Source organism: Neophocaena asiaeorientalis, unplaced genomic scaffold (assembly GCF_003031525.2).
Source record: "Neophocaena asiaeorientalis asiaeorientalis breed wild unplaced genomic scaffold, Neophocaena_asiaeorientalis_V1.1 scaffold77, whole genome shotgun sequence".
Taxonomy (NCBI): domain Eukaryota; kingdom Metazoa; phylum Chordata; class Mammalia; order Artiodactyla; family Phocoenidae; genus Neophocaena; species Neophocaena asiaeorientalis.
The window spans coordinates 4,008,941-4,029,719 of record NW_020174645.1 but is presented as its reverse complement, the minus strand read 5'-3'; the positions used below and the strand labels follow the sequence as shown (position 1 = coordinate 4,029,719).

Genomic DNA, 20,779 nt, shown 5'->3' with positions numbered 1-20,779 from the left:
GACCTTCTATTCCAGCAGACAAGCAAGATCAATAAATGGTGAACATAATCATGGGTAAATTTTATAACATGCCAGGGCTGCGCTGCCCTATACGGTAGCCACTGACCACGCGCGGCGACAAGACGCTCGAAATGATGTTCACGTGAGAGCTGCTGTGTCCTACACACGCCAGGTTTCAAGGACTTACTGTGAAATAAAGATCATAAAATATCTCAATATTTTGATGTCGATTACACGTTGAAATGACAACATTGGGATATGTTGGGCTAATTAAAAATATACTACTGAGATTAATTTCTCCTGTTTCTTTTTACTTTTTAAAATGCAGCTACCGGAATTCCCTGGTGGTCCAGTGGTTAGGACTCCACACTTTCACTACTGAGGCTGCGGGTTCGATCCCCGGTTGGGGAACTGAGATACCACAAGCAAAAAAAAAAAAAAATGCTGCCGCTAAAATTTTTTTTTAATTGCACATGTGGTTCCCATTGCATCTCTGTTGGACTGCACTGTGTTACAGGATGATACATGATTTAGCAGGAAAAATAAGAGAACAGGGTAAGTGCCCCCAGGGGGCAGGGTTGCAATTTAAATGGGGTGATTGGGGGAGGGCCTCTGTGAGAGGATGCCATTTGAGCAAAGACTTAAGGTAAGTGCAGGAACGAGCCACGTAGATATCTGGGGAAGGTCTTACCAGACCCAGGCAACAAGTCAGTGCAAAGGTCCTGAGGCAGGAGTGTGTCTGGATAGATGTTCTTTAAGATGCTATAATATCCCATTGATGCAAATGACTTTTTAGGAGCTGTTTTTCTTCAGTAAGTGAAAATGACTCCTGCAATTTTTTTTTTTTACAATCCTTTTTTTTTGGCCGTGCCAGGCGGCTTGCTTGCAGGATCCTAATTCCCCAACCAAGGATTGAACCCATGCCCCCTGCAGTGGAAGCACAGGGACTGGACTGCCAGGGAATTCCCAGAACACTTTTTTAGAATTTAGGAAAGTAGATTTTATTTGACACAGAAGGTTGCCGGAAGAGCAAACTGAAAAGACAAAGCAGGAGAGACACAGTTCTATTGAACAACTAAGTAACAGGAGGGCAAGTCATTAAATGAAGAACAAAACAGTTGAGCTTGATCAAAGAATGCCTTTTTCTAATGCTCATACGTTTGGAATTCCCGCTCTCTCTTGTCCAGCGGACACAACTACCGTGTTTTGAGGCAGCAGGAGTTGCAGGGGAAGTGCTTAAACTCCCCCATGCAACGGCACATCTTCAGAAGTAGCAGACACGTGCTTAGCTCGACATTCTATGCAAAGATTCATAACGTGGTCCCTGCAGGTGGCACAGTTACCAACCACGCTGTCCCAGGCTCAGAGGGCTACCACATTTCCCCCTTTTCATGTCAAAGCGCTTCTTGCCTGCACTGATGCTGGCGCCACCCCAGGTATCCACATCCATCCCCGCCGCCGTTTTGGAAACACACAGACCCTTGTGCATGTTAATGTTGGTGGAGGTCTCCAGAGTCTCACCACCACCACCACTTCCCCTAGGAGACTCAGCCAAGCCCCTACAAAAGCCTGACTCCCTGCAGAATCATCCACCACCTTGGGAGTCTCCAGACGTCTTCCTTCACTAAAAGCTGTCAGTTGAACTTCACCTTTGCCCCCGCATCTCAGGACATGAGACATGTACGTCTCTCTGGCAAGAGCTAAGTCTCCAACGCAAAACCACCTTCCATCTCAAAGGTGTAAGTGTGTGGGAGGGCTCAGCTGGCAACCAGGAGCTAACAACTCTGCTCTGTGTCTGCCGGATCACAAGAGAAAAGCCTCTGCCTGTTCCCACAGCCCAGACGGCTGGAGACGTGAGGATGGTTCCAGTCCCAGGACGCAGGAGGCTCCTCTGAGGTCACCTGGCCCCGCCGGACCTGCAGGGATGAACAGGGTACATCCATCCATCCATGTACCAGGCCTACTGTGTGCTACGGGCAGGGGATAGAATAGTGAACAAGACAGACAGGTCCCCTCTGTCCTGGCCTCACGTTTTAGCAGGGGAGAGAGATTTTAAAACAAAACAAAACACACCTAAGCAAATAAATAAGGATTTTATATGATGATAAAGTGCCAATGAGAGAAACAGATGAGATAACACCACAGAGAAATGAGGGGGTGGAGGGGTGAGACCAGAAGGGTGAGACTGGGGAGGACATTTTGGCAAAATACCCAGTAAGTGCAAAGGCCCTGTGGCAAGGAGATGTCCCATCTGTTCAAGGAACAGATAAGCAGAGACGGTGCCATGAAGGGCAGGCCCCCTCAGATAGCGTGACCGCCCAGTTTATATCTCTTGTCCCAATATGATTTTTACTAGCACCCTCCCCCTTTTACTCTCAGAGTCTGTACAATAAATTGTTAGGTTTTTCTTAGGCCATGGTAAATAATTCCAATTTCAGCCGTGGAGATCTCATAGCAGAAGAGTAACCTAAATCAGAGTGATCTGATTTAGATTTTAAAATACCTTTCAGGGACTTCCCTGGCGGTCCAGTGGTTAGGACTCTGCCCTTTCACTGCCGGGACCCAGGTTCAATCTCTAGTCGGGGAAATAAGATCCCACAAGCTGCGCGGCACAGCCAAAAACTAAAAAATAAAAAAATATATGGGACTTCTCTGGCGGTCCAGTGGTTAAGACCCCACGCTTCCACTGCAGGGGGCGCGGGTTCGAGCCCTGGTCGGGGAACTAAGATCCCACGTGCTGCGTGGTGCGACCAAAAAAACAAAGCTTTCAACGACTGCTAATTTTGAAGGGGTGATAACTGTTACGTGAAGTATTTTCGAGGTGCATACTGCAGGATGTAGGGGAGAAAGGCCATTGTGACTGAGAGTAGCTTCAAAATAATTCACTGAAAGAGAAAGTGAAGAGGATGGATGAAGCAGCTGTAACAAAAAAACTTGATAGGTGTGGAATCTGAAAAATGGGTCCATGGAGGTTCGTGGTACGATTTTCTCTACTTTTGTGTCTGTTCCTACTATAGACTGAATGTTTGTGCCTCCCACACACACAACACACACACACACAATTCATATGTTAAATCTTAAGCCACAGCGTGACGGTATTTGGAGATGGGGGTGTCTCTGGGTGGTGATTAGGTCATGAGGTTGGAGCCATTTTGAATGAAATTCGTGCTCGTATAAAGGAAACCCCAGAGAGCTCCCTCACCTCTTCAGCCACATGAGAACACAGGGAACCTGTAACCATCTATGAACCAGGAAGTGGGCTGTCACCAGACACAGAATCTGCCAGCCCCTTGGCCTTGGACTTCGAGCCTCCAGAGCCATGAGGAAAAAAAGTATCTGTTGTTTATAAGCCACCCAGTCTGCGGTATTCTGTTACAGCAGACACAGCGAACTAAGACAATTTCCCTTTTTTTTTTAAAGAATAAAAATACTTCTCCCTGACCGCTGCTTGAGGGTCAAGAGTAAAAAGTGTGGCTCAGCTAGGATGAGAATGAGGTTACCCTGCGCAGCCTGGGTTGTAGTGACTTGGGTTGGGGAAGCCAGGGAGACCTGGACGGATGGAAGGTGTATTTGGGATGGATGGATCGGGGGTGAGGGGTAAAGCCAGGGAAGAAATCTGTGTCGTATCAGGAAGGGCTCAGTCATTCAACAAATATTCATTGAGCATCTACCCTGTGCCAGACACAGTGCTGCGCTGGGGGATCCAGGGGTGGGCGAAGCAGCCGTGATCCCAGCCCTCTTGGAGCTCACAGTACTGGAGGAGAGACTGACAATAAATAATCACAGAGGTCTAGAATTACAAACAAAGGAAAAAGAGAGAGGTCTCGCAGAGCTTGAGAGTGGGAGGTCCTATGCCAGGATATTGTTCTGTCCCTCAAACACCTTCTGCTTCTCCATCCTGATGTCTTCCCTAAGAAGGTGACCCTCAGAAGCCAGGTCAGCAGCCTCCCTTGTCCTCTGGTTTCTAGCTGGCTCTGGCCACTGGGAGGCAGGAGATCTGAAGAAGTTGAGTGAGGGAAAATGAGACGTTCTCCAGCCTCATCTGGTGGTATGTTCTTAGTAAAGATACCCTTCACGCTCCTTTGCTACTCCTTTTACTGAGAATCCATTTTCCTTCCCCCAGAATCTGGGCTGACACTGTGACCTCTGTCAACCACAGGTTGACTGTGGCAGAAGTGACCCTGGGTAGCCTCCAAGAGTGGACCTTAAGCCATCAGCAGCTCTACCTTCACCTCCTAAAACACTCCTTCTTGAACTCGGCCACCATGTTGTGAGGAAGCCCAAGCAGCTGTGTGGAGAAGCCACGTGAGTGAGGACCACGCCCCCAGCCACCAGCCCAGCTGGCAGCCAGCATCTGTGGACCTGCCCGGCATCCTGGCATTCCAGAACTATTCAAGCCAGAAGGTGATAAGAAATACTAAATTTTTGTTGTTTTAAGTCACTACCTTTGGGGTGCTTTTTTGGGGGTTTTTTTGCAGCAACAGATAACAGAAACGCTCAGGCTGGCCATGACCCTTTCCAAGTAAGGCAGCCCCTCTCCTTCCAGGTTCCAAAGTCATTCCCTCCCCTCCAACCTTCAGCCCTAGGAGTGAGAACAGCTTCACAACTCCTTTTGTTTTCCTCACACCTTTAAAACAGTCCCTGTGTTAAAACCTCTTCAAAATCTCCCAGTTTTAATGCACTGTCCCCTTCCTGCTTGGACCCTGACAGATATGAGAACTGATTCTGTGGTGAAAAAGGAATTAATGAGAGAAGAGGAAGAGAATCCTAGAGATAGCATTCTGGGGAAAAGCCTGGAGGTAAGAAAGAATAGTCATTAAAAACAGCAAGTCTGGAGCCAGATAATCCAGGTTCAAATCTTGGCTCACGTGTGGGCATGATACTTACTTCTCTGGACTTCAATTGCCCCATCTGTAAAATGGGGCTAATAATACCTATTTCAGAGGGCTGTGGTGTGAACCAAGTGAGCTCCTATCTGTGAAGCCCTTAGAACTTTAGCGTGCTTATTTAATAAAACAAACAAACTGAAAGATCTCAGGTTGGTAGAGGGGAGAGGGGAGAATATGAGATGTGAGGTCAAAAAGTAAGCAAAGGTGGGACTTCCCTGGTGGTCCAGTGGTTAAGACTCCTGGCTTCCACTGCAGGGGACACGGGTTCAACCCCTGGTCAGGGAACTAAGATCCTACATGCAGTGCGGTGAGGCCCCCCCAAAAAAGCAGAGGTGAGGCCCTCCTTTTCCACCATATGTCAATTCAGAAAGCCTTCACTGGCTGGCCCAGATGGGGTCAGGTCCCTCAATCATTCATTCATTCATTCCACAAACCATGGCAGGCGTTGGGCCCTGCTGTGAAGACAGGCAATGTCTTTGCCCTTGTGGTGCTTTCATAGCAGTGGGGGGCACAGACATAAGCAATCAGGCTGGGTAAAATTAGAGTGCCGAGAAAATAAAACAAGAAGACGTCATAAGGAGAGTCACTTGAGATGGGCTGGCCAGGGGAGGCCTCTCTGAGGAGGTGGCATCGGAGCCAGACTTTGAGGGAGAACGTGGGGACCTGTGAAAAGTGCTTAGAGCAGTGAGCATAGCACGTGCCAAGGTCCTGGGGTGAGCACAGGCTGAACACATCAGAAGATCCACAAGAGGCTAGGGAGGCTGCATCTCAGGGAGTGGCAGGGGGAGAAGTGGGGGACCTGGACCAGCACCAGAGCTGCAGGGCCTTGTGGGCCCCGGAGAGGGGTCTGGGCTTTATACCTGGGCAACCGGAAGCCAGTGCAGGATTTAAGCAGGAAGTAACTCGATCCTGTTTGCTTTGAAAAAGGTTCACTCTGTGACCTCTGTAATACACCCTCCCCAAAGCAGATTCCTTTCCCTGAGAGCATTTTTCTCAGGTGCAGGTGGCATTATAGACTCAGTGGTGTGAGAATAATATCTTTGTCCCCACTGGTCTGGGACCTGTGTGAGACCGTGTCCCCCTTGCTCACAGGAAACTCGCAGTAAACACAGTTAAACAAAGAACCCTGTGAGTGAGTGTCCTGTGGTCCCTCTCAGCACCACCCCATGTCTGCCCAAACAGGAGTTTCTGCTGCTGGCAGCCGTGTGCGGAATGGTGTCGCCATCCATTTCCTGCCAAAGAGTATTTCCAGAACCTGCTTGGACCTGGGTTTCAGCCACCCCCGGCACACACCTCAACCTGGTGTCCACAAGCAGTGTCCCCACTGAGGAAAGAAAACGGCAACTTTGCTGTTCTACAGTTGGGTGAATTTTTTAAAAGGGCAAAGGCCTTTTCTATCCTAAAGGATTCTTCGTACCAACATTGGCCTCAACAACACTCCTGCTTGGTGGCACAGCGGCCGTCCTCTTGCTCTGATGCTGTGGGATGTGTCCCCAGGCATCGGCAGGCCCCAGGCAGACAAGGTGGGTGTTGTAAAGGAAGGGGCCGTGACAGGAGCTGCAGGTTTCTGGGCAGGACAGAAAATGTTCTGTCAGGAGAAACAGCAAAACAGATGGGGACCTGGTGCAGACAGAGCTGTTTAGTTAGGCTGAAGCATGAACACTTGGCTTTCATTGAAGAAAGCCAGTGTACAGCAGGCCACACACGGTGAGAGGTTAAATGGTTCTCTTGAGTTAGGAAGAGGAGCCTGAAAAACTCCACTCAGATTTCAACAAACCAGGGCTAGTACACTTTGGACCTGAAAACAAAAGCCCTAAGAAATTGAGAGAAAGAGAGAGAAAAAGTTGGACTGTGGGGCTTTTGTGTGCTTTTAGATACTTCCCTGAAGGCTGCTGGCATAATCATGCCACCTTCACATTCCACATTTCAGTTCCTTGAACAAAGTTCACTCCCACCCCAGGGCCTTTGCACCTGCTGTGCCCTCTGCCTGGAATCCTTCCCCTGCCCCTTTTCACATAGTTGGCTCTTCTTCATTCAGTTCTCTGCTCAAATGTCACCTTCCCAGAGAAGCCCCACCCTCCCTCCCTCTCCAGCAAACCACTCTATTTTCCTTCTTGAACGTTGTCTGAAATTATTCTGTTGGTTTATTTGTGGACTTGCTTTTGTGTCTGTCTCCCCCCGCTGGAATGCAGCTCTACGACAGCAGGGACCTCGCTCATGCTCTCCAGTACCCAGAACCATCCTGACACATAGAAGACACTCAGTAAACATTCACTGCATAAGTAAATCAATAAAGCTGTTGACTGTGGCTGCTGGCTACTTGCCAGAGGGTTTCACATCTGCAGCCACTGAGATGCTTTTGGCTGAAAGTACTAGAAAGCACCAACCTGAGCCGTTTAACAATGAAGACATTTATTATTTCCACAAAAGGGGGAAGTCCTGAGATGGAGCTGCTTCGGGGTTCTCAGTTTCCGTGGTCAAGGATGGACATCATTGAGCACCCACGTTCTTTCCATCTTCCTGCCCCAGCACCTGCTGCAATGCAAGTTGTCAGCCATCAACCCGGAAGTCCCCCAGCACACCACCCCCGTGTCTTATTGGCCAAAATGTGGTCATGTGTCCACTTCTCAGCCAATCATAGTAAGGGAATGGTGTCAACCTCAAACTTAGCTGACCTTTAGAATCCCGGGGAGCTTCAAAGTCAGAGCTCATGCCCCGTTCTCGGAGATTTTCGGGGTCCGGGGTCCAGCACTGGGGTTGGTGTTTTTAACTCCCTGTGTGACCCCCACGTGCAACAGGGGCTCAGAGCCATTCATCTCGGGCTGTGGTTCTCCGTTCTGAGAGATGGGAACAAGATAGAACTGCAAATTCTTGGTCCTTACCTCAGACCTGCTGAGTCAGACACTCTAGGGCGAAGCCCAGTATCTAGGTCTTCACAAGCCCTCCAGGGGATCAGAACTCCTGGGGACTGCGAGAAGGGAGGAGAAGAATCTTCCAGAAGAACAAGTGCTTTGAGTGCAGCCTGTGGTTGGGAGGGAGGGACTCCCACGCTAACGGGCCCCCCAGCTCCTCTACCAGGAGACAGGCCCGTGGTCTCCCATTCCATCCTTTCCTCTGAGGCCGCTGAGATCTGCAGCAGCTTCAGATGTCCCCGGGCTCTGTGACCTTGATTTTGATTTTGGCTCTCAAGTGTGGCCTGAATTGAAGCTAGTGCAATCAGCTGGGGGCTCCGTGGGCGAAGGGCATCTTCTCTTCCAGCTCCTCTCTCCCCAGACCTGCCCCGCAGGGAAGGGAGACAGGTTCTCAGGTGGGAAGGAGTTTATTTCAGCAAGGTGTTTACGGGTCCTAAGATACTGGAATCAAGTTCCTGAAACTCTACCCGAAGGAACTCATTCAGAGAGCAACAAGACACCAGCGTCAGCCCAGGCTTTGTTATTGATGTAAAAGCATTTGAGTCATTTTTCCTCTTCGTTCTGTTTTCTCTCCCTCCTACCCCCAGCTAACCATTAAGATTTCTCTTGTCTTGATATTTCTCGAATCCTTTTATTTCTCTCCATCTGTAGTGGGTAGAATTGTGTCCCCCAAAAAAGATATGTTCAAGTCTTAACCCCCAGGACCTGTGAGTGTGACCTTATTTGGAAATAGGGTCTTGCGGGTGTGATCAAGTGAAGAACTGTGTCCCCCAAAAAATGTATGTTCAAGTCTTAACCCCCAGGACCTGTGAGTGTGACCTTATTTGGAAATAGGGTCTTGCGGGTGTGATCAAGTGAAGAACTGTGTCCCCCAAAAAATGTATGTTCAAGTCTTAACCCCCAGGACCTGTGAGTGTGACCTTATTTGGAAATAGGGTCTTGCGGGTGTGATCAGTGAAGATGAGGTCATCCGGGATTGGGGTGGCCCTAAATCCAATGACTGGTGTACTTATAAGAGGAGGGGACACAGGGGAGGCTGGAGTGATGGGTCTACAAGCCAAGGAACGCCGGCAGCCACCAGAACTGGAAAAAGCAAGGAAGGTTCCTCCCGTAGAGGCTTTGGAGAGCATGCGACACCTTGATTTCCAACTTCTGACCCCCAGAGCTCTGAGAAATACATTTCTGTTGTTTGAAGCCGCCCAGTTTGTTGTACATTGTTATGGCAGCGCTAGCAAATGAATGCACCATTTCCACTGCCTTGGTTAGATCAGTGGTTCTCACACCTGAGGCACTTCAGAATCACCTGGTGGGATGGTGGTAGGGGGGGACCCAAAGAGCTGCCCCCCGCAACCAGGGGGCCTGATTCAGTAGGTCTGGATGGTCTTATAATTTTGCATTTTCTAGCAAGTTCCCAGGAGACACTGACGCTGCTATTTTGGAGACCACACTTTGAGAATCACTGAAACACCATCATCCTGCCGGGACGACAGACCCATCCCCCAACTGGCCTAAACTGTCTTCTCCATCCTCCACCCGCAGGCAGGCAGAGCTTCTTAAAACTCACCGTGGAGGGCTTCCCTGGTGGCGCAGTGGTTGAGAGTCCGCCCGCCGAGGCAGGGGACACGGGTTCGTGCCCCGGTCCGGGAGGATCCCACATGCCGCGGAGCGGCTGGGCCCGTGAGCCATGGCCACTGAGCCTGCGCGTCCGGAGCCTGTGCTCCGCAACGGGAGAGGCCACAATGGTGAGAGGCCCGCGTACCGCAGAAAAAAAAAAAAAAGACAGGGGACTTCCCTGGTAGCACAGTGGTTAAGAATCTGCCTGTGCTCTGCAACAAGACACGTAACAGGGAACTCCCTGGCAGTCCAGTGGTTAAGACTCTGTGCTCAATGCAGGAGACACGGGTTCGAGCCCTGGTCTGGAAAGATACCACATGCTGCGGAGCAACTAAGCCCGTGCGCCACAACTACTGAGCCCGTGCGCCTAGAGCCCGTGCTCTGCAACAAGAGAAGCCACCGCGATGAGAAGCCCATGCACTGCAACGAAGAGCAGCCCCCACTCGCGGCTCACGCAACTAGAGAAAGCCCGCGCACAGCAGTGAAGACCCAACGCAGCCAAATAAATAAATAAGTAAATAAATAAATTTATAATTTTAAAAAGATAAAGCCTTATTGCTGCTTTTACAGTCTAAAGATTTACATAAAAGCTAAAAAGATTCTACATCATAGGTTTTTTTGCCCATGTATCCTAAAGAACTACTTCCAGAATTTTTTCCTGATTGTGGAATATTTTAAACATTCATGAAAGGATAGGGAATAAAATATTCAGCATCCAGCTCTATTGAACCTTAATATTATGACATATTTTGTGCGCTTGTTTTTTAAAAATACTTTTTAAACATTTTAAATTGTGATTTTAAAAAGACACATAAGAGGGCTTCTCTCGTGGCTCAGTGGTTAAGAATCCGCCTGCCAATGCCAGGGACACAGCTTTGAGCCCTGGTCTGGGAAGATCCCACATGCCGCGGAGCAACTGAGCCCGTGCGCCACAATTACTGAGCCTGTGCTCTAGAGTCCGCGAGCCACAACTACTGAGTCCGCGTGCCACAACTACTGAAGCCCACGCACCTAGAGCCCACGCTCCGCAACAAGAGAAACCCGTGCACAGCAATGAAGAGTAGCCCCCGCTCACCACAACTAGAGAAAGCACGCACACAGCAGTGAAGACCCTATGCAGCCAAAAATAAATACATTTTTTTAAAAAAAATAAATAGATAAAAAGACACGTAACAGGGAACTCCCTGGCGGTCCAGTGGTTAAGAGTCTGTGCTTCCACTGCAGGGGGCATGGGTTCAATCCCTAATAGAAGAAGTTCCCAAATGGGAGCCTCTATGACTATTTTCTGTTTCTCCACCTATTTCCTAAACACTTTTCCATGTGTGCACTGTTTTTCTTTAACCATTTTACCCACCTTGCAGGTGTACAGTTCAGTGGCATTAAGTACATTCACATTGTTGTACCACCATCACCACCATCCATCTCCAGAACTTTTCCATCTTCCCCAGCTGAAACTCTGTCCCACTTAAACAACAATTCCTCATCTCCCTCCCCCAGCCCCTGGCAGCAACCCCCATTCTACTTTCTGTCTCCATGAATTTGACGTCTCCAGGGACCTCATATAACTGAAATCCCACGTTATCTGCCGTTTTGTGACTGGCTGATCGCATTTAGCACAATGTCCTCAAGATCAACCACGTTGCAGCCTGTGTCAGAATTCCCTTCCTTTTCAGGCTTCCCTGGTGGCGCAGTGGTTGGGAGTCCGCCTGCCGATGCAGGGGACGCGGGTTCGTGCCCCGGTCCGGGAAGATCCCACATGCCGCGGAGCGGCTGGGCCCGTGAGCCATGGCCGCTGAGCCTGCGCATCCGGAGCCTGTGCTCCGCAACGGGAGAGGCCACAACACTGAGTAGGCCCGCGTACCAAAAAAAAAAAAAAAAAAAAGAATTCCCTTCCTTTTCATGGCTGAATAATATCATAATGTATAGATACACCACCTTTTGTTTATCCATTCATCCGTTGATAGACGTTTGTATTCTTTCCACATTTTTGGCTATGGAATAGTGCTTCTCCGAACATGGGTGGACCAAAATTATCTTTAAATGTTATATAGTTTAAAAGTCAACAGCCCTGTGTATCTGCCACTGCAGATTTGCATTCCGAGAGCAAAAAGTCAATTACTCATGAGGAAAAGGACTAAGTGACAGCCCCTTACCTGTGCAGTTAAGTGAACAATCTGTACCTGGCGATGGAGTCTCTTATGAGAAGCATCATATTTGTTTTTCAAGTGACAGCCGGGCCCTTTTATAATTTGTCGTAGCTTTGGGCGTTCCATATCCAATTCTACCCTTCCTTCTGAATCCACCATAGCTAATAATTAGCAGCACACAGTTCAACACCAGTGACGGGTGAGGCAATCAATATAAACAGTAGACGCGGCCCTGAAGGGCAAAGTCCCCAGCTAAGATACAGAGAACTTGGAGAAATGTTCTTCATATTGAAAGTGCTTTTGGCAGTGAAATAATGAATAAGGTTAGGGGAAACTTAAAATAATTTTCAAATTAAAACTATTGTAAGATACCATTATTCACCTAGTGGACAAGCAAAGATCAAAGTTTGAAAAGCCCCAGTGCTGGCCAGGGTGTGGGCAAACAGGGGCTGTTGATTATTTTTGGCAGAGTGTAAATTTGTGTAACCTCTTTGGAGGGGGACTTGGCAAAGTCTGTCTAAATTTAAAAAGCATGTGCCCTTTGACCCACAAGTTCCCTTGAGAAGCGTATCTATCAGATATACATGCACACACGGGCAAAGATCTATGTGTAAGGATAGCCATATAGGGAACTCCCTGGCATCCCAGTGGTTGGGACTCTGAGCTCTCACTGCCGAGGGCCTGGGTTCAATCCCTGGTCGGAGAACTAAGATCCCACAAACCGCGCAGTGAGGACAAAACAAAACAAAAAAAAACCTTATTTAAAAAAAGAATAGTCTTGGCCTTCCCTGGTGGCGCAGTGGTTGAGAGTCCGCCTGCCGATGCGGGGGACGCGGGTTCGTGCCCCGGTCCGGGAAGATCCCACATGCCGTGGAGCGGCTGGGCCCGTGAGCCATGGCCGCTGACCCTGCGCGTCCGGAGCCTGTGCTCCGCAACGGGAGGGGCCACAACAGTGAGAGGCCCGCGTACCAAAAAATAAAAAAATAATTAATTAATTTAAAAAAATATATAAAAAGAATAGTCGTATTATCTTGTTCCACTGATTACAGTAGAAAAATATTGGAAGCAACGTGAATAGCCAACAGCAGAAGGATGCTTAACTAAGTGATGGTCCACCTACACCAGCCCCATCCAATGGAACGTTCTGCCACGATGGAAACATGTCCACTAGTCACATGTTTCTACTAAACTTTTTTTTTTTTAATTTTGGCCTCGCCACACAGCTTGCCAGATCTTAGTTCCCCGACCAGGGATTGAACCCAGGCCACAGCAATGAAAGGGCCGAATCCTAACCACCAGACCACCAGGGAATTCCCCCATTACTAGACTCTTAACATGTGGCCAGTGCAATGGATAAACACATTTTATTGAATTTTAATTAATTTAAATGTAAATAGCCATGTGTGGTTAGCTTCTTGGAATCGAGCTATGAACTTCTTACAACTTGGCCTTGTCTTTCTTTTATCCACGCCAATGAATCATCCCTGAGACTTCCCTGAAGCCATTCATCCTGCCGCTCCTAGATGTGAGACATGACAGACCATTCTTGAGGCCCTGGGCTTGCTGTGATGGCTCTACCACCCAGCCCAGCAAGAAGATAAAAGGCTTCTTCTTGGAATCAGAGCCTGAATCAGACGCTTTGGGTTCCAAGCACCGAGAGCTGTGGTCAGAGCAATACAACAGAAAAAAACCCAATCTTCGTGGTGCTTCCACGGGGACCTGAGAGCATAGTGGTTAAGACCGTGGAGCAGGGTAATCCCACTCTTGGATATATAACCGGAAAACACAAAAACACTAATTCAAAAAGATACATGCACCCCAGTGTTCCTAGCAGCCTTGTTTCCAATGGCCAAGATATGGAAGCAACCTGAGTGTCCATCGACAGATGAATGGATAAAGAAGATGTGGTACATATAGATACAATGGAATATTACTCAGCCATAAAAAAGAACAAAATGTTGCCATTTGCAGCAACATGGATGGACTTGGAAGTCATGACGCTAAGTGAAGTAAGTCAGATAGAAAAAGGCAAATACTGTATGATATCACTTAAATGTGGAATCTAAAAAATACAACAAACTAGTGAATATCATAAAAAAGAAGCCCACTCACAGATACAGAGAACAAACTAGTGGTTACCAGTAGGGAGGGGAGGGATGGGGCAATTTAGGAGTGAGGGAGTGGGAGGTACAAACTATTGGGTGTAAGGTAGGCTCAAGGATGTACTGTACAATGCAGGGAATAGAGCCAATACTTTGTAATAACTGTAAATGGGAAGTAACCTTTAAAATTGTATTAAAAAATTAAAAATACAAAAAAATAAATAAAAATCTATACAAATATATATTCTATAACATAAAAAAAAAAAAGAGTGTGGAACTGTGGCCAGAATGCCTGGTGCCCTCCCTGTACCTCTCTGTGCCTCAGTTTCTACATCAATAAAAGCTGGACGTTCACCGTGCCTTGGTCTCAGAGTCGTTAAGAAGTTTCGGACTGGGACTTCCCTGGCGGTCCAGTGGTTAAGACTCTGAGCTTCCAGTGCAAGGGGCACAGGTTCGATCCCTGGTCGGGAACTAAGATCCCTCATGCCAGACAGAGCAGCCAAAAAAAATTTTAAAAATAAAAGGACAACGAAGAATTTTCGGATTGGAGTGCCAGGCATGATGAGGACTGAGTTATCAGTATGCTAACAGGTAGGGGAACTAACAGTAGACAAATATCCAACCAGTCAGAAAATTCCAGATACTGAGAAGCGTTATGAAGGACCTAGGAGTGGATCAGGGGATGAGACTAGTTGAGAGCCAGTGGACTCGTTTAAAATGGTGGTCATGGAAAGGAGGTTGGAGTTGAGACCTGAGAGAGGAGGTGGGTCCTCCGATGGGAAGATCCAGGGGAGGGCATTCCAGGCAGAGCGGAGTGCAAAGGCCCTGAAGCAGGAAAAGCCTCGGGCTCTTCCTAAGCCGTAAAGAAAACTGTGCAGCTAAGGGAGAATTAATAGGGTCAGAAGAGCAGCAATGAGGCCAAGAGATAGGACGGCTGGTCTTTGGGGATTTTTACGAATGGGAAGGCTTCTTGTTTTCAATAACTAACTGGGATGGCAAACCAGCAAGCAGGAAGACCTGGACACGAGGGCCGGCGGTCCATGTGCTGACACACTGTCACCTTCTGGGGGTCCCCTGGGCCTCATCCCCGTCCCCATGCCCCTCACACCCTCCTGATTGTTGTATTTGCCCAAAGAGAGAGTCCGAAATGAGGAATGAGGAACATAGGCTCAAGCCATCAACTTTCTGGAAATCTGCACATCCCACACTATTTGGAGGAGGGTGGGTCATCCAGGGCCCAAGTGGGAGCAGAGACCAGTTCGGGGGTTAAGATGAAAGAAATGGGTGCCTCGGATCAGGGTGTTGTCCTGGAGAAAGAGCCCCAAGAGTCTGGCTATGTTTTAGAGGCTGAGTGGATGGGATTTGCTGATGAATTGGACCGGATGGATGAAAGAGAGGTTGAGACTTCGGCTGGAACAGGAAGACACAGAGGAGATATTAGCTGAGACAGAAAGATGAAGGGACAGACAGGTGGAGTGCAAATTGGGAGACAATAAATGTGTTCTATGATGTATATTTTTCAAAACGGCACACACATATGAGGAAACAATCAGACAAATCCAGAATGGGAGACATTAGTTAAATCGGCTGGCCTGGTTCTTCAGTCAGTGTCCTAGGAAATACAAAAGACATAGGGTTGTTCTAGATTAAGAGAAAGAGAGGGTGTGGGGAATTCCCTGGCAGTCTAGTGGTTAGGACTCTGCCTCTCACTGCTGAGGGCCTGGGTTCAATCCCTGGTCAGGGAACTAAGATCCCACAGGCCACGCTGAACAGCCAAAGAAAAAGAGAGACAGAGGAGGGGTGTTGTGTGAAGAGAGAGAAGGTTAGCTCTCCCCTGGACTAGGATAGAAGAGGCCCTCAGGCCTGACAACACAGATATGGTTAAAGTACCGCCACCTACCCACGGTTTCTCAAAGTTGTGTGCCTGAGGTACACTGGTGGGGAATTCAGTGACCCCTGAGATCTGCCCCGTAGGTCTGTCTCCAAAAAAGGTTGGTGATGACATTACCAAGGCAACCAGTGACTGGAAGCGTCTGAGGATGACAGCGAAACTGACCATTCAGAACCAACAGGCTCAGACTGAGGTGGTACGTTTTGCCTCTGCACTGATCATCAAAGGCCTCAAGGAACAGCCAAGAGACAGAAAGAAGCAGAAAAACATTAAGCACAGTGGGAGTATCACTTTGATGGGATTGTCAACATTGCTCGACAGATGCAGCACCAGTCTTTGGTTAGAGAATTCTCTTGGAACCATCAAGAGACCCTGAGGACTGCCCAGTCTGTGCTGATGGCCACCACCATCACGACATGAAAGATGACATCAACAGTGGTGCCAGGCAATGCCCAGTTAGTTAAAAACTAGAAAGGGAAGTGTTTCAATAAAGGAGCACAAAAATAAAGAATCATTTCACAACCAAACCAAAAATAAGAGAGAGAAACATAAAGGAGATATAATAACCCATGCAAAGCGTGAATCTTTACTGGATCCTGGATCAAAAATTAAATCAGCTATACTGACATTCTTGGGATGATTTATTCCAAAAACGTTCAAAATTCTCTTTTGGCAGGGAAACATTTGAAAAAAAAAAGTCTAATCTGTTTTCAATTTTCTTTTTAAATGAAAGAAAAGAACAGGGGCATTTTAAGACCCATGTAGGCTCTAGACATTTTTACTTGGGATGCCACAGCCAAATATAAAGCATTTCATATTATATCTTGCATTAAAAAGTACCCCCATTAAATACAAGTGCCTATGTCAGCACTGAAGTCTGTGCCAGTTTATGTGTTACCTTTTGAAGATTCTAAAATATTTAAATTCAATCTTGTAATTTTCATATATTGGATACAATGTATTTTTTACAGTCTCAAGCATTTGGACGGGGGGCTTTGAAAACTCTAGTGAAGCCCATCAGGTTGGACTATGCCAGGGGAATGACCAACAGGGGGGAGGGGGCAGGGAGTTGTGACCCAGCATCTGTGTGGGCCAGTGTGGAGGAGTCAGCATTTCCTTTAAAGCCCGTATGACCGGTCTGTTCTGCATTGTGTGTGATCGCCTCTAGGAAGTCCACTTACCAGTTTCCCTTCCCTGGTATTTTTGGGGGTTTCTGAGGAACGTTACACTTTCCACAAACCTGTGCTGATAGCCCCTTGCTTGCTGCTCAGCCAGCCTCCTGCCTCAGGAAATTCTGCCAGTGACCTCTTGCCATCCTATACACACCTTCTCTGGGCTGCAATATAACCTCTCTGTGCTGTCCCAGGAACCCAGCTCTTTCCTTACTGCAGCCAAGGCTATAGACTTGTTTTTATTAAAGTCAGACATAGGGGAAAGGTGGTATTTTAGAAAGAGGGAGCAGCTGGAGTGAAACAAGGATGTAGAAAATGTCAGGGAGCATATGGGGGAAAAGAGTGGTCAGCAGATAAGCAGGGAGAAGGGCATTTTGAGGGGTTAGATCTGTTGAGATACTGTAAGAAACAAAGAATCTACGTTGAATAATAGCTACATTAGATGCTATGGAAGAGTCATTCCAGCTGGAATGGAAAAGGAGATGGCTTGGGGCTTCCCTGGTGGCGCAGCGGTTAAGAATCCACCTGCCAATGCAATTGAACCAGGGATGAGTTCCATCCCTGGTCCGGGAAGATCCCACATGCCGCGGAGCAACTAAGCCCGTGCGTCACAACTACTGAAGCCCGTGCGCCTACAGCCTGTGCTCCACAACAAGAGAAGCCACGCAATGAGAAGCCTGCGCACCTCGATGAAGAGTTGCCCTGCTCTCAGCAACTAGAGAAAAACCTGCATGCAGCAACGAAGACCCAACGCAGCCAGAAAACAATTTTTTTTAAAAATGGAGATGGCTTCAGGACCGGCAGAAACAGGATAAAGTAAAAGGCATTTGGGAGGACAGTAAATTAACTTTTACTAATGAGTAAACAACCCACTGTGAGAAATAGAAAAGTAAAAGCACAACTTGCCTAGTCAACCACACCGCTTGGGGGCGCTGCAGGCTTCATGACTAAACCAAAGTCTGTTCCGGTAGCTCCCTCTTCCGGCAGAGATATCACTGCACACTAAGGCTGACATCCTTGAGTTAACAAGCGCTTGCCAATCTCTGAACAGCATAGCTCTCTGAGGACCATATTTATAATAATTTGACGAGGACTTCGTTGTGCTCTCAAACGAAACATAAAAAGGAACACTAAACAAATATGAGCCACGCATTTTTCTTCTGGTTTATTCAAGATTCACACAATCACATCTGTGTAAATGAATCCTTACGTAGTATTAACTCCCGTGTGAAACCAAACTTTGGGGTGCTCTAAGATCATTCAACGAAACTGAGCAAGTCTAGCATCTCTGTTCTTCAGCCTCAGAATCCCTTGATGATAGAAACGCTTCTCGTTCAACACTATATCACTATTTTTCCTGTCATGCTTGTATTTGTTGGGTGAAGGGTCCTGTAAATGTTCACTAGGGATTGTGTTGCTCTCGTGGTCTTTATTCTTGAGAAAATTACATGAGAGGTATTTTTCCTTTATAATGAAAGGATATTAGAACTCTGTCAAAACTATAAAAGACATAAAGTGAAAAAGCATGGTGCGGGACAGACTGCGAGCCAGTATGCTACCTTTTGCATAAAGGGGAATTAATAATTAGTAGTCGCTTGTACATGCAGAGAAACTCTGAAAGCACATACTAGGGGAAGTGGAGAACCAAGAGGCTGGGAGACAAAACTGAAAACTTTTCATTATATACTGTTTTAAACTTTTTATATGTCTGAAACACATGAACGTATTATTTACTCAAAAAAAGGAAAGTAGGAAAATGAGACAGTAACAAATACAGTAATCATTATAAAAATGTTTTAAGGCTGATTTTTAAAATTATCCCCAAGAGCCTTATTAAATAGAAATCTTGTATTTTTATGCTATCCTTTCAAAATATTAGTATATGACAGATGTGTATAAGGATGTACTTTACAGCTGGATTGTAACAGCAAAAACCTAGAATCAAATGTTGGTGGACAAGTTAAATTAAGTCACAGATGATCATCTATACAATGAAATACTAGCTGGAGTATTAAAAATGATGGAGATCCTGATATGCTGGCATGGAAAGATGTCCATAATTACCTAGTTTAAAAAAAAAAGCTGAGAAACACTATGCTGTGAATGGTCCTATTTGTATTTATGTATACATCTATATGTATTTACTACACAGGAGGAAAGCCCAAAGGAATACCAAACTTTAAAATTAGTTATCACTGGGAAGGAATATGGTTACTTAACTACTTAGGAACTTAGGTGGGCTACCTTTGACTTTATGAAACAATGTATACATTGTAATTAGATACAGTAAGAGGCAAATATACTCATTTTCCTGGGAGTAAGCTTATGTGTAACTTTCACTTCCTTTATCATGATTTTAATGTTTGTACTATATCTTGTGCATATTTTGATATTTAATATATTTACATATAGTTTGTACCATCACTGATTTTAGTGTTTTTAATTGTTTTTCAAATCTTTTCTAGTGTTTACACCTGTAGTTAGCAATTCCTTTCACTCATCTTGACAGGAAGGAGCCAAGTGTTCCTCAGCAAGTTCTCCATTGAGCATCCCCACCCCTAGGACACCCACACAGCTTTATGCTCTAATGCCAAGATCCTTCTAACTGCGTGTCGCACACATGGTCCCCCCCCACGAGCTGACCCAGCCCCACATTCTGAAGCATCACTAGCCACTGACCGCCTCACACTCGAAGACAAAGCACTCATCACTAACACCTCCTTAGGAACCTTGCAAAGCCTGTCCTGCAGGGCGGTCATTTTCAAGATGCTATTGACGTTTTACCCCTATGCTATGACCACTTGTTTTTTTTTTGTTTGTTTGGTTTGTTTTTTTTGCGGTACGCAGGCCTCTCACTGCTGTGGCCTCTCCCGTTGCGGAGCACAGGCTCCGGACGCACACGCTCAGCGGCCACGGCTCACGAGCCCAGCCGCTCTGCGGCATGTGGGATCTTCCCGGACCGGGGCACGAACCCGCATCCCCTGCGTCGGCAGGCGGACTCTCAACCACTGCGCCACCAGGGAAGCCCCTGACCACTTGTTTTTAATGAGCAATAAAATTACTTACACAGAGGCTTCCCTGGTGGCGCAGTGGTTGGGAGTCTGCCTGCCGATGCAGGGGACACGGGTTCGTGCCCCGGTCCGCAAAGATCCCACATGCCGCAGAGTGGCTGGGCCCGTGAGCCATGGCCGCTGAGCCTGTGCGTCCGGAGCCTGTGCTCCGCAACGGGAGAGGCCACAGCAGTGAGAGGCCCACGTACCACAAAATAAAATAAAATAAAATAAAATAAAATAAAATAAAAAACTTACTTACACAAAAACTACTCACAGCGACTGGACGTGGTTACAGGTGCTGGTGGAGTTCCAGGGATTTTTGTAATGTTGCTTCTCGACCTGTATGTTCATTTGCATGGGTGGATCACGGAAATCCAGTGAACTATACATGCTCTGGTGTCAATAAAGTGAAAACCCACAATAAGTAACGGATTTGCCTAAGACAAACTTTTCAAATGGCATTTCCTAGTTGTGATGCCCTAAAGGGAGGACTTAAGCCTGTTGACTTCAGGTATTTTAGAACTGGCAGTAATACAGAATTTCCTCTGCATCAGAAGTTACACATGCATACCCTAAAAGTGGGAGAGAGGAAGGGAGAAGCTAGCGGGAGTGGTGCTCTTTGGAGAGAACAATCCCTTATTTCGAGTCCTTCAAATAAGCCTCTGACTTCTGGGGTACCTACCAACCAGTGCCAGCTCCTTATATTAAACCAGCTTCCCTGCAACTTTCACCTTTGGCTCTAGTTATGACATACAAAGATACTTACCAGTAGCATCTGACTGGTAAGTCACTACTATAAAAGACCAAGAGCCAATGGCTTCACCCACCAATTTAGCTATATACAAATCTTTCACCTAGTCTCAGAAAATTAAGGAATCTTGACAACTTTATCTTAGCAAAAATTATGACAATAGCTTTACTTCTCTAACTACTAACTCCTAAACTTTCTAGCATAACGCCTAATGAGACTTTAGTAAAAATTAAACTGCCACATCCTAG

The 20,779-nt window shown here is 47.0% G+C and overlaps 2 pseudogenes; both read left to right on the top strand.

The window, feature by feature from the left end:
• The first annotated feature begins 14,390 nt into the window (after positions 1-14,390).
• LOC112408726 (60S ribosomal protein L12 pseudogene) lies at positions 14,391-16,019 on the top strand (annotated as a pseudogene).
• Positions 15,465-15,575, top strand: LOC112408867 (uncharacterized; annotated as a pseudogene).
• Positions 16,020-20,779: the final 4,760 nt, after the last annotated feature.